The sequence below is a fragment of the Bos indicus genome, chromosome 1, assembly GCF_029378745.1.
Source record: "Bos indicus isolate NIAB-ARS_2022 breed Sahiwal x Tharparkar chromosome 1, NIAB-ARS_B.indTharparkar_mat_pri_1.0, whole genome shotgun sequence".
Taxonomy (NCBI): domain Eukaryota; kingdom Metazoa; phylum Chordata; class Mammalia; order Artiodactyla; family Bovidae; genus Bos; species Bos indicus.
In genome coordinates this window covers 11,582,366-11,596,653 of record NC_091760.1, presented here as the reverse complement: position 1 = coordinate 11,596,653, position 14,288 = coordinate 11,582,366, and the positions used below count along the sequence as shown (strand labels likewise).

The 14,288-nt window shown below is 37.9% G+C and overlaps 1 non-coding gene across 1 annotated transcript; it reads left to right on the top strand.

The window, feature by feature from the left end:
* The first annotated feature begins 12,054 nt into the window (after positions 1 to 12,054).
* On the top strand, positions 12,055 to 12,158 carry LOC139185268 (U6 spliceosomal RNA). The gene has a single exon (XR_011568873.1). It is a non-coding gene; the product is annotated as a U6 spliceosomal RNA (small nuclear RNA).
* Positions 12,159 to 14,288: the final 2,130 nt, after the last annotated feature.

Genomic DNA, 14,288 nt, shown 5'->3' with positions numbered 1-14,288 from the left:
AGAAAAGGAAGAAATGAAGAACCCCAGGGTTAGTAGAAGGAAAGAAATCTTAAAAATTAGGGCAGAAATAAATGCAAAAGAGACCATAGCAAAAATCAACAAAGTCAAAAGCTGGTTCTTTGAAAGGATAAATAAAATTGACAAACCATTAGCCAGTCTCATCAAGAAACAAACGGAGAAAAATCAAATCAATAAAATTAGAAATAAAAATGGAGAGATCACAACAGACAACACAGAAATACAAAGGATCATAAGAGACTACTATCAACAATTATATGCCAATAAAATGGACAACGTGGAAGAAATGGACAAATTCTTAGAAAAGTACAACTTTCCAAAACTCGACCAGGAAGAAATAGAAAATCTTAACAGGCCCATCACAAGCACGGAAATTGAAACTGTAATCAAAAATCTTCCAGCAAACAAAAGCCCAGGTCCAGATGGCTTCACAGCTGAATTCTACCAAAAATTTAGAGAAGAGCTAACACCTATCCTGCTCAAACTCTTCCAGAAAATTGTGGAGGAAGGTAAACTTCCAAACTCGTTCTATGAGGCCACCATCACCCTAATACCAAAACCTGACAAAGATCCCACAAAAAAAGAAAACTACAGGCCAATATCACTGATGAACATAGATGCAAAAATCCTTAACAAAATTCTAGCAATCAGAATCCAACAACACATTAAAAAGATCATACACCATGACCAAGTGGGCTTTATCCCAGGGATGCAAGGATTCTTCAATATCCGCAAGTCAATCAATGTAATACACCACATTAACAAATTGAAAAATAAAAGCCATATGATTATCTCAATAGATGCAGAGAAAGCCTTTGACAAAATTCAACATCCATTTATGATAAGGACTCTCCAGAAAGCAGGAATAGAAGGAACATACCTCAACATAATAAAAGCTATATATGACAAACCCACAGCAAACATTATCCTCAATGGTGAAAAATTGAAAGCATTTCCTCTAAAGTCAGGAACAAGACAAGGGTGCCCACTCTCACCATTCCTACTCAACATAGTTTTGGAAGTTTTGGCCATAGCAATCAGAGCAGAAAAAGAAATAAAAGGAATCCAAATTGGAAAAGAAGAAGTAAAACTCTCACTATCTGCAGATGACATGATCCTCTACATAGAAAACCCTAAAGACTCCACCAGAAAATTACTAGAACTAATCAATGACTATAGTAAAGTTGCAGGATATAAAATCAACACACAGAAATCCCTTGCATTCCTATACACTAATAATGAGAAAACAGAAAGAGAAATTAAGGAAACAATTCCATTCACCATTGCAACGGAAAGAATAAAATACTTAGGAATATATCTACCTAAAGAAACTAAAGACCTATATATAGAAAACTATAAAACACTGGTGAAAGAAATCAAAGAGGACACTAATAGATGGAGAAATATACCATGTTCATGGATTGGAAGAATCAATATAGTGAAAATGAGTATACTACCCAAAGCAATTTATAGATTCAATGCAATCCCTATCAAGCTACCAAAAGTATTCTTCACAGAGCTAGGACAAATAATTTCACAATTTGTATGGAAATACAAAAAAACTCAAATACCCAAAGCTATCTTGAGAAAGAAGAATGGAACTGGAGGAATCAATCTACCTGACTTCAGGCTCTATTACAAAGCCACAGTCATCAAGACAGTATGGTACTGGCACAAAGACAGAAATATTGATCAATGTAACAAAATAGAAAGCCCAGAGATAAATCCACGCACATATGGACACCTTATCTTTGACAAAGGAGGCAAGAATATACAATGGATTAAAGACAATCTCTTTAACAAGTGGTGCTGGGAAAACTGGTCAACCACTTGTAAAAGAGTGAAACTAGATCACTTTCTAACACCATACACAAAAATAAACTCAAAATGGATTAAAGATCTCAACATAAGACCAGAAACTATAAAACTCCTAGAGGAGAACATACCCAAAACACTCTCCGACATACATCACAGCAGGATCCTCTATGACCCACCTCCAAGAATATTGGAAATAAAAACAAAAATAAACAAATGGGACCTAATTAAACTTAAAAGCTTCTGCACAACAAAGGAAACTATTAGCAAGGTGAAAAGGCAGCCTTCAGAATGGGAGAAAATAATAGCAAATGAAGCAACTGACAAACAACTAATCTCAAAAATATACAAGCAACTCCTACAGCTCAACTCCAGAAAAATAAATGACCCAATCAAAAAATGGGCCAAAGAACTAGACATTTCTCCAAAGAAGACATACAAATGGCTAACAAACACATGAAAAGATGCTCAACATCACTCATTATCAGAGAAATGCAAATCAAAACCACTATGAGGTACCATTTCACACCAGTCAGAATGGCTGCGATCCAAAAGTCTACAAGCAATAAATGCTGGAGAGGGTGTGGAGAAAAGGGAACCCTCTTACACTGTTGGTGGGAATGCAAACTAGTACAGCCACTATGGAGAACAGTGTGGAGATTCCTTAAAAAACTGGAAATAGAACTGCCTTATGATCCAGCAATCCCACTGCTGGGCATACACACTGAGGAAACCAGAAGGGAAAGAGACACGTGTACCCCAATGTTCATCGCAGCACTGTTTATAATAGCCAGGACATGGAAGCAACCTAGATGCCCATCATGGAAGCAACCTAGATGCCCATCAGCAGATGAATGGATAAGAAAGCTGTGGTACATATACACAATGGAGTATTACTCAGCCATTAAAAAGAATACATTTGAATCAGTTCTAATGAGGTGGATGAAACTGGAACCTATTATACAGAGTGAAGTAAGCCAGAAAGAAAAACACCAATACAGTATACTAACGCATATATATGGAATTTAGAAAGATGGTAACAATAACCCTGTGTATGAGACAGCAAAAGAGACACTGATGTATAGATCAGTCTTATGGACTCTGTGGGAGAGGGAGAGGGTGGGGAGATTTGGGAGAATGGCGTTGAAACATGTATAATATCATGTATGAAACGAGTCGCCAGTCCAGGTTCGATGCACAATACTGGATGCTTGGGGCTGGTGCACTGGGACGACCCAGAGGGAGGGTATGGGGAGGGAGGAGGGAGGAGGGTTCAGGATGGGGAACACAGGTATACCTGTGGCAGAGTCATTTCGGTATTTGGAAAAACTAATACAATATTGTAAAGTTTAAAAATAAAATTAAATTAAAAAAATAAATAAATAAAAGGCATGTAACAGTAAAAAAAAAAAAAAAAATTGGCCTCAGCGAAATGGGAACAAATGGACCCTGGAACTGAAGATTAACTGTACCTAAAACAATCGAGATGACACTGGTCAGACCATCGAGGATGAATTTGAAGATGACTGTCAGAGCTGACTGTGCTGTTTCTACAAGCAGCCCCCTCCTTCTATCTATACAATCTCTTGCCCCACTAGTTACCAGTTATGGGCAAGGAGGAATTAGTTGGCCTTTGGACTGACTTTTGCCCTCATCCCCCCCCCCTCCGCCCAGCTGCCAGCATCTGAGATAAAGCAAACTTTCCTTTCTACCAACCTGGCCAGTTTGTTGGCTGTTGAGCACCCAGTAACCCAACCCCACACACCTTTCAGTAACAGACTGAGTAAAGCAGATTGCTCTCCCAAAAGTGGATGGGCCTTACCCAATTAGTTGAAGGCCTGAATAGTTCAAAAAGACTGACTCTCCTCTAAGTAAGAGAGAATTGTCCTGCCTGATGGCCCATGAAACAGAACATTGGTTCTCTGAAGGCAGCCTGCCAGCCTTCAGACTCAACCTGAGATATTGACTCTGCAGATTGTGAACTTGTCAACTCCCACAACCACAGAAACCAATTGAAAGAGAGAAGAGAGGGGGGAGCAAGACAGAAAAGAAAGAAAGGGAAGAGGGAAAAAGGGAAAGGGAGGAAGAAGGAAGAATATCTGTTGATTCTATTTCTCTAAAGATTACTGACATTTCCTTGCTCCTTTCTCATAACTCTGTAAAGAGTCTTTTCATTAAATGATTTTAAGGCCTTTTGGTCCACCTCTTGTATCTGCCAGGACCCCATCTGACACATCAGGTTTCCCTTTTCTCTTTTCTTCACTTCACAGTGTCAGAGGTAAGTAAGCCAGTTCCAAAGCAAGAGATCCACCATGTTGCTTCTTTCTCCCTGTCCTGCTATCCTTGGCAAATGACCTTTATCATGACATTTCTACAATATTTCATGAAAGAGGAAAATGGATTAAAAGCTTTCTCCCAGCAAGGCTTTATTTAAAAATATCATTTTCAACTCCCCATAGACTTTAGCCTATATCTTACTGGCCAGAATCATGTTCATGGCCACTTCTGTCTGCCAGGGCATTGAGATACTGAGCACACTGTTATTCAGTCTCTATCCTAGAGACAAGCAAAGGAGACAGAAACTGGATAGAAGGTCAAATCATTAAACCCTCAGTACCTACCACAAGTGGGTTTTTTGAACTTCACATCCACTTTCCTCACATGCCATAGCTGTGCTAATATCTCTTTTATACACAAGAAAAAAAAAAAAAAAAACTTCCCAGATATGTAATTTTTTTCTCCCAAAATTTCTAATATCATCATGGTCACAAAATGACTGCCTCATCCCCAAGAATCTTATCTATGCTCCAGATAGGCTTCACTGAATAGGAGAAGCCCTTCCCCAGTTTCTGGGGAAAAGATATAAATTTATGTATTACCAATTATTACATATTAATAACTATTTAAGTTGTGGTTTTCAGAAAGCTAACTGGCACCAAATATCCAGTTTACTCTCTGGTCATTTAGTAAGCCTTATAATCAGCTCTCTGGGTAGTTGCTCCCTGTCATTCAAGGAATAAAGGAATGTGTGCATGTGTGTTCAGTCATTGAGTCATGTCTGACTTTGTGACCCCATGGACTGTAGTTGCCAGACTCCTCTATCCATGTGGTTCTCCAGGCAAGAATACTATAGCGGGGGGTGGTGGGGAGTGAGTGGGGAGTATGATCAGAGAGACTCTTCCACTTATGCAGAGGAAGAATATTCCAGCCTCAAATTCAAGATGGCGAGTTGTCTGAATCCTGGTAAGAATTGCTATACTCTTGGTTCCACCATAGGATTGATTAGTACGTCAAAAGCAGAAAACAATAACACATTCCTATTTCTTAGAAAAAGTGACTGTGAAACACAGCAGATGTGCTAGATGCCAAATACTCCCCAACTCTGGCCAGATCAACAGACGTGACGCCTGTTCCAAATGCAAAGACAGCATAGAATCACCCAAGACCAATAAAATAATCATGATAATATAGCTAGCACAGCCTTTGTGGCAGGTATTATCATAAGTTTTTCACATAAAATAACCCACTTAATTCCCCACAACAACCTTATATGGGAAGAACTATTATTGTCTCTATTTTAAAGAAGAAGGAACCAGGAACAGGGAAGTTAAGTAATTTTGCTCATGGTCAACAGCTTGAAATTAGCATTCTGTCCCGAGAGTCTATGATTTTACCTACTATGCTGACCTAAAAGCATATATTCCACCAACAAGAAATGTACAATCCTATTAGAAAAAAAGTCCAAATAAAAGTTACAAGAATACTCACAGACAAGGTATTAGATTGAACAGAAAAATTAAGGACTTGTAAGTGACACACTATGTTAATAAAGAGAATTTTCAATATCTCTAATCATTAGGGAAATGCAAATCAAAACTATCATGAGGTGTCATCTCATACCAATCAGAATGGCCATCAGCAAAAACTCTACAACTAATAAATGCTGGAGAGGGTGTGAAGAGAAAGGAACCCTCCTACTCTGTTGCTGAGAATGTAAATTGGTGGCCAATATGAAAAACAATATGAATGTTCCTTAAAAAACTAAAACTAGAGCTACCATATGATCACAGTCACACTGCTTGGCATATGTCCAGCAACAACCCTAACTTGTAAAGATACATGTGGCCCAATGCTCATTGCAGCACTCTTGACAACAGCCAAGCCATGGAAGCAAACTAAATGTCCATTGACAGATGAATGGATAAAGAAGATGCAATATATTTATACAATAATATTACTCAACTATAAAAAAGAATTAAATAATGTCATTTGCAGCAACATGGTTGAACCTAGAGATTATCATACTGCTGCTGCTGCTGCTAAGTCACTTCAGTCGTTTCTGACTCTGCGACCCCATAGACTGAAGCCCACCAGGCTTCCCCGTCCCTGGGATTCTCCAGGCAAGAACACTGGAGTGGGTTGCCATTTCCTTCTCCAATGCATGAAAGTGAAAATTGAAAGTGAAGTCGCTCAGTCGTGTCCGACTCTTAGCGACCCCATGGACTACAGCCTACCAGGCTCCTCCATCCATGGGATTTTCCAGGCAAGAGTACTGGAGTGGGGTGCCATTGCCTTCTCTGGATTATCATACTAAATGAAGTCAAAAACAAATATATACTTCATTTATATGTAGGATCTAACAAATGATACAATTGAACTTATTGAACAAATAAATTCATAAACATAGAAAACATTCTCATGGTTACCAAAGGGTTAGGGGGGCTAGTGAGGGGTGGGGAGAGATAAATTAGAAGTTTGAGATTAAAACTTACATACCTTGGTAGCTCAGCTGGTAAAGAATCCACCTGCAATGCAGGAGACCCCAGTTCAATTACTGAGTGGGAAAGATCTCCTGGAGAAGGTATACGCTACCCACTCCAGCATTCTTGCCTGGAGAATCCCCATGGACAGAGGAGCCTGGGAGGCTACAGTCCATGGGGCCACAAAGAATGGAAAACAACTGAGTGACTAAGCACACAGCACGACTTTGTATCAAATAAGTAAGCAACAAGGGCCTACTGTATAGCGCAGGGAACTCTACTTAACATCTTTTAATAACAGAAAGTGAAGAAGAACTAAAAGGCCTCTTGATGAAAGTGAAAGAGGAGAGTGAAAAAGTTGGCTTAAAGCTCAACATTCAGAAAACAAAGATCATGGCATCCGGTCCCATCACTTCATGGCAAATAGATGGGGAAACAATGGAAACAGTGGCTGACTTTATTTTTCTGGACTCTAAAATCCTGCAGATGGTGATTTCAGCAATGAAATTAAAAGACGCTTACTCCTTGGAAGGAAAGTTATGACCAACCTAGACAGCATATTAAAAAGCAGAGACATTACTTTATCAACAAAGGTCTGTCTAGTCAAGGCTATAGTTTTTCCAGTGGTCATGTATGGATGTGAGAGTTGGACTGTGAAGAAAGCTGAGTGCAGAAGAATTGATGCTTTTGAACTGTGGTGCTGGAGAAGACTCTTGAGAGTCTGCTGGACTGCAAGGAGATCCAACTAGTCCATCCTAAAGGAGATCAGTCCTGGGTGTTCATTGAAAGGACTGATGATGAAGCTGAAACTCCAATACTTTGGCCACCTGATGTGGAGAGCTGACTCATTTGAAAAGACCCTGATGCTTGGAAAAATTGAGGGCAGGAGGAGAAGGGGATGACAGAAGATGAGATGGTTGGGTGGCATCACCGACTCAATGGACATGGGTTTGGGTGGACTTCGGGAGTTGGTGATGGACAGGGAGGCCTGGTGTGCTGTGGTTCATGGGGTTGCAAAGAGTTGAACACGACTGAGCAACTAAACTGAATGGAAAAGAATATATACATGGTATTTATGGACTTTCTTGGTGGCTCAGATGATAAAGAATCTATCTGCAGTTCAGGAGACCCGGGTTCAATCCCTGGGTTGGGAAGATCCCCTGGAGAAGGAAATGGCTACCTACTCTAATATACATATATAACTGAATCACTTTTCTGTACACTGAAGCTAACACAACACTGTAACTTATACTTCAATTAAAAATAAAAATGAAAAATAAAAGAGCATTTTAATCAGAGAACACCCTGATTCTCTTTGAATTAAACACAACGGATGAGACTACATCTCTCTCCTGTTGCTGTTATTGTTCTTGTTGTTTTGTTTGAAGTTTGTCTAGTAATTGATCCTTTCAATGAACTGTGCTTTAAAAGTATATGCTAAACTTCCTTTCAAAATTTATAAATTTTTGCTTTCACCTTTTTTGCTCCCTTTTGTTTTACATTAGAGATTTGTGATAATATGTCTTGAACCAATTGTAGCTGAAAGCCCTGAAGTTATGCTCAAGATTGGGGTTGATTGATAGATAGCAAGCTCAGTTCTCCCTGTGTGTCAAGAGCTGGTCAACACAGTTATCCAGCTATTCTGGCAGGTAGCTCTCTGGTTTTATCCTGTTGGTTAAAGAAATGGCCTCACCAGTGCAGATAATCTAACAGGAATAGGAGGCTTCTAACAGCAGTATGGCCTTCCTGAGTGTGCACTGGCCAGAAGAGCATGCCTTCAGATACAATAACCAATTCACCTGGGTTTGCCCAAGACTTTCTCAAGCTTAGCTCTGAAAGTCCCACATTCCAAAAATCCCTCTTTCATGGGACAACAGAAAGAATTGGTCATCCTAGGCCCAGTGCTGTCTTTGACCTTGGGTGAGGCAGTCCAATGTTGAGGCAGGAAACAGAGGTTTCAGAAAAAGACATATCTCAACTCCACCTCTGCCACTTACAGTATAATCTGGGACAAGCCATTTAAACCGAGACACCATTTTCTTTATCTGTAATATAAGGATAACAGCCCTGTGACTTTTTGAGAATTTAATCAGAAGTCATGAAAGATTTCTAGAAAAGTGTCTGGCATAAAGTAGCTGCCCAGCAAATAGTAGGTGTTATTACTATATTCCAGGAATTCTAAAATCAAATAGCAACTATAAAAGCAATTATGTCTAGACAGGTGGTATTTTGGGTTTTTTTTTTTTTTTTTTTGGTTTCTTTTTTCTTAAATGGGATTATCTATGACTATGGTTATTTCCATTTTTAAAAAGTCAATTCATTTGATCGGATTGATTGGCCAAAAATTCATGTTGACTCGTGCTAATTGTTGTAAGATCAAGCACTTTCAAACTTATTCATGAATAACATCCAAGTCATCTTTTCTAAATATTTAAGTTAACAATATAATTGCCTGCTACCCACAGAAGCATCTTCCTTTCAGTAGAATTTTAGAAAGAGGTACACAGAAGCAATACAAAAATGTCTAATTTTGTCCTTTAAGCTATGATATTCTACACTAACCCAGGTTTTTATGTAACAAAGCTCTTGTTTATACTAAGTACATTCTTTAATATTAATTGAAAAGAACTAATTTATAATCTTATGCTTTAACTTCTTAAAACTGACTAATTCTTTTAAAAGGTTTCCTAGGATAAGATCCATTAAATTTTATGATTTTGATTTTTGTATTGATAGTAAATCATTTTTCACCAATGATTTCTTTGGTGTTCTATGTTTTTCTCTCAATTCTGAATACAGTTTCTTATACTTGAATTTTTAATAACACAAATAGGATGTATTTTGATTAATTAACTTTAAAATACAATTTCTGATAATCTTCTATAATATATAGATTTTAATTCATAAACTCAAGTATTGATGGAACAGTGGTGCACTAGAATCTATTTTATCTATTTAAGAAATCTTTTCCATTGAGTACAACATTTAATAAGAATTTTCAAACTTTATGCAATATTTTTACTTCATAATAAAAATATAATTTAAATAATTTTTATAAGATTATTTTCCTACCTTTTTTTTAAGAACAAATTTACATTTGAGCCCATAAAGTTTTCAGTTTATGACACTATACAATTCAAGCTAAGCAGTTGAAAGATTCTGAGAAGGAAACTCGAATTGCTCAGAGAAAGTGTGAAATCCCATGTATTACTAAAACTCAAAGGACTGTCTTGATCAAAAATTTTCTGAATACGTGGCAGGTGGATAATTCATTTAAAAAATTCCCCACCCACATTGTTCTCTGAAGTGTGTCTCAAAGTCCCATTCCTTAGCATAAAAGACATCTTGGTTTCTTTTTCTCAACATGTGTTTTTTTTTTTTTAGTCAAACATATAATATTCAGTCTTGGGACATTACAGGAAATGTGATTTAGATTCTTCTCATTACTGCAGCATAACACAGAGGCACACATAAAAAATCCCCTCTCTGTGCTGCCTATGTTCCTCTTACACATTAGGTTTCTTAATTTTTTATTGAAGTATATCATGTAAGTTTCAGGTCTACAGCACAGCAATTCAGTTATATATATATGTGTGTGTGTGTGTGTGTGTGTGTGTGTGTGTGTATGTGTGTGTATACATATATATGTATATATACATTCTTTTCCTTTTCTTTTCTTTTCAGATTCTTTTCTCTTATCATTTCAGTTCAGTTCAGTCGCTCAGTCGTGTCCAACTCTTTCTGACCCCATGAATCACAGCACGCCAGGCCTCCCTGTCCATCACCAACTCCCAGAGATCACTCAAACTCACGTCCATCGAGTTAGTGATGCCATCCAGCCATCTCATCTTCTGTCGTCCCCTTCTCCTCCTGCCTCCAATCCCTCCCAGCATCAGAGTCTTTTCCAATGAGTCAACTCTTTGCATGAGGTGGCCAAAGTATTGGAGTTTCAGCTTTAGCATCAGTCCTTCCAAAGAACACACAGGGCTGATCTCCTGTAGAATGGACTGGTTAGATCTCCTTGCAGACCAAGGGACTCTCGAGAGTTTTCTCCAACACTACAGTTCAAAAGCATTAATTCTTCAGTGCTCAGCTTTCTTCACAGTCCAACTTTCACATCCATACATGACCACAGGAAAAACCATAGCCTTGACTAGACGGACCTCAGTTGGCAAAGTAATGTCTCTGCTTTTGAATATGCCATCTAGGTTGGTCATAACTTTCCTTCCAAGGAGTAAGCGTCTTTTAATTTCATGGCTTCAGTCACCATCTGCAGTGATTTTGGAGCCCAAAAGAATAAAATCTGACACTGTTTCCACTGTTTCCCCATCTATTTCTAATGAAGTGATGGGACCAGATGCCATGATCTTTGTTTTCTGAATGTTGAGCTTTAAGCCAACTTTTTCACTCTCCTCTTTCACTTTCATCAAGAGGCTTTTTAGTTCCTCTTCACTTTCTGCCATAAGGGTGGTGTCATCTGCATATCTGAGGTTATTGATATTTCTCCAGGCAATCTTGATTCCAGCTTGTGCTTCTTCCAGCCCAGCGTTTCTCATTATGTACTCTGCATATGTACTTTTCTCTTATCAGATCAGATAAGATCAGATCAGTCACTCAGTCGTGTCTGACTCTTTGCGACCCCATGAATCCCAGCACACCAGGCCTCCCTGTCCATCACCAACTCCCGGAGTTCACTCAAACTCACGCCCATCGAGTCAGTGATGCCATCCAGCCATCTCATCCTCTGTCGTCCCCTTCTCCTCTTGCCCTCAATCCCTCCCACCATCAGAGTCTTTTCCAATGAGTCAACTCTTCGCATGAGGTGGCCAAAGTACTGGAGTTTCAGCTTTAGCATCATTCCTTCCAAGAAACCCAGGGCTGATCTCCTTCAGAATGGACTGGTTGGATCTCCTTGCAGTCCAAGGGACTCTCAAGAGTCTTCTCCAACACCACAGTTCAAAAGCATCAATTCTTCAGTGCTCAGCCTTCTTCACAGTCCAACTCTCACTTTAGCTGAGTATACTTCCCTGTGCCATACAGTGGGTCCATGTTACTTACATATTTTATACGTAGTGGAGTATATAAATTAATCCCAGCCTCCTAATTTATCCCTCTCCCCTCCCACCTTTCCCTTTGGTAAGTGTAAGTTTGTTTTCTGTGTCCATGAGTCTCTTTCAAACATCAGTTCTTTAAGTAAAATTCATGTCAATGTTTTAAGAAATAAAGGACTGTCTTTTCAATTATTTTTTATACATTTCATATAATATCTTATCTGTTCTCTGCTCCCAGATTTTTGATAACTCTAGGACCTCTGAGATGAGTCCTGACACATTCAGTGACCACATTAAGCATTTTCAGTCCAGAGCCCAGAAAGCTTGACTATGTTTCAAAATGGGTAGAAACATTTCTGAATAAAAGTCTTTTTATTCCTAATATGTTATACTTGTCAAAAGCACATTGGGTGCTCACTTCACCAGCACATATACTAAAATTGAAATGATCCAGAGATTAGCATGGCCCCTGTGCAAAGATGACACACAAATTTGTGAAGCATTCCTTATTTTTCTGTATGACTCAGGGAACTCAAACAGGGGCTCTGTATCAACCTAGAGGGTGGATTGGGGAGGGAGATGGGAGGAAGGTTCAAGAGGGAAGGGACATATGTATACCTATGGCTGATTCATGTTGAGGTTTGACAGAAAACAACAAAATTCTGTAAAGCAATTATCCTTCAACTGTAAAATAAATAAAATTTTAAAAGAAAGAAAAAGCACATTGGATCTGCCAGATAAGCAAATATTTACTAATCTAATTTGTTGCCAATGTTGCAAGCAGGTTACTTTACAAATAGCTGACTGGGAACTTCAGCGGCAATAGAAATTGCTAAAGTGACTTATTCACTCAAATGCTTTTAAACCATATTGTATTCTTGGATTCCAATAATAATTCCATCCACTCAATGGCAATTCTAGTGCAATCCCATCCACTCAATTGAACCAACCAAGAAAAACCAAATACATCTGAATGCCTAAGAGTTCATCATAAATTGGTGGTTCAGTTTTGATCCTTAGAAGGAAAACTAAAATGAATACCACAGATTGCTCTAACTATTCTCCAGTACTTTAGAGATACAAAATACAGGATTTAAAACTTTCACTAAATCATATATGCACCACCCCCCCAAAACAGAATTCTTTTACTGGAGGAACAAAATTACATGGGTATGTTTCTGAGAGCTCATGTTGAGACATTTCTTTCCATTATTTCCATACCTTTTTCTAAATTGCTGTTTATTGGCAAAATAAACTGAAAGTCATTATTATTCTTCCACCTGATTTGGATATGAAACTTGGCCTTACTCTTAGAGCTAGATAATTTAGCTCCAGAGTACTAAAAAAAAAAAAAAAGTCCACATTTTTCATCTAAAACTTGTTATGGTAGGTATAATGTTCCAGCTGATAGCCTGACCTGTTTTTAAAAATGGAAATTTTTCAAAAACCATGAAAGTACATGTTATTTTCTCTTTTTTTCATTGATCACTTTTCATTGAAATATTGTTTATTTTAGAGAACCTTGAAACTGGTTTATCATAGTAATAAAATGTCAACATTCTAGGTAGGTCAAATTTTGTCCACAACAAATGTAAGGTTTAAAAACTTAATTTGTAAGAATAAATATTGTTTTGCCTATTGAATAAAAACTAAAGAAAAATGAGTATTATCTGTAACTACAATGGAATATAACCAAATTGTTCAGAATGCCATTTTAGAAATTTGGTATCATTTTCTAAAATGAAAATACATTTACGTCATTTTCCCCATTTACTGTAAACCCAGTTTTCTAGTAGAATGGGGAAAAATACTTAAATTGTAAAACAAAACATTCCCAAATCACTGAAAAATTCTTCAGCTGTGAAATCAATGTGTGTTTTTGAGATTTGCTGTGAAATTTTCAGCTAAACTTCATCTTTGTAAGTGAAAGCTAAAAGCTTCTTCACTGTTTCCATATAAGTAATGGCTTATTTGACCGGCATTTTTTTTTTCTTTAAAAAAAATTCTTTCCCTACTAACCTTTCCTCTAAATGCAAAGAAATATAATCTCCTTGATTCTAAGTACTTTGCAAACCCTGTAAAAATTTAAAACTATGTCACTGCTTCTCATACTCTCTGGCTCTGTAAGTTTCCTCATAGTAAGAGTAATATTAGTCATTCAGACTTGTCAGATTCTTTGGGACCTCATGGACTGTAGCACCCCAAGTTCCTCTGTCCATGGAATTATCCAGGTAAAGATATTAAAGTGGGTTGCCATTCCCTTATCCAAGGGATCTTCCTGACCCAGGGATCAAACCTGGGTTTTTCTACATTGCAGATTCTTTACTGTCTGAACCACCAGGGAAACCCAACCTTCCTCAAAAGCCATTTCTAACACTGTTCTTACTGGGGTTAAAAAAAAAAGAAAAAGAAAATTGAAAAATAGAGAGATGCAGGAGCTAGCACTGAAATTTTAAGAAGAGCAACTATCACACCATAACACCAAGCAGAAGGGTGAGTTTCCCTTACTCATAGTGGGAAACCATAGAGGGCTCATTATAATCACTCGCTATGATTAACTCTCTACATTTTAACCATGTAACTCACAAATTAAGAAGAATAGAATAGCTTGTCCAAAGACAAAGATGTGCCTTGAACTCAAAAA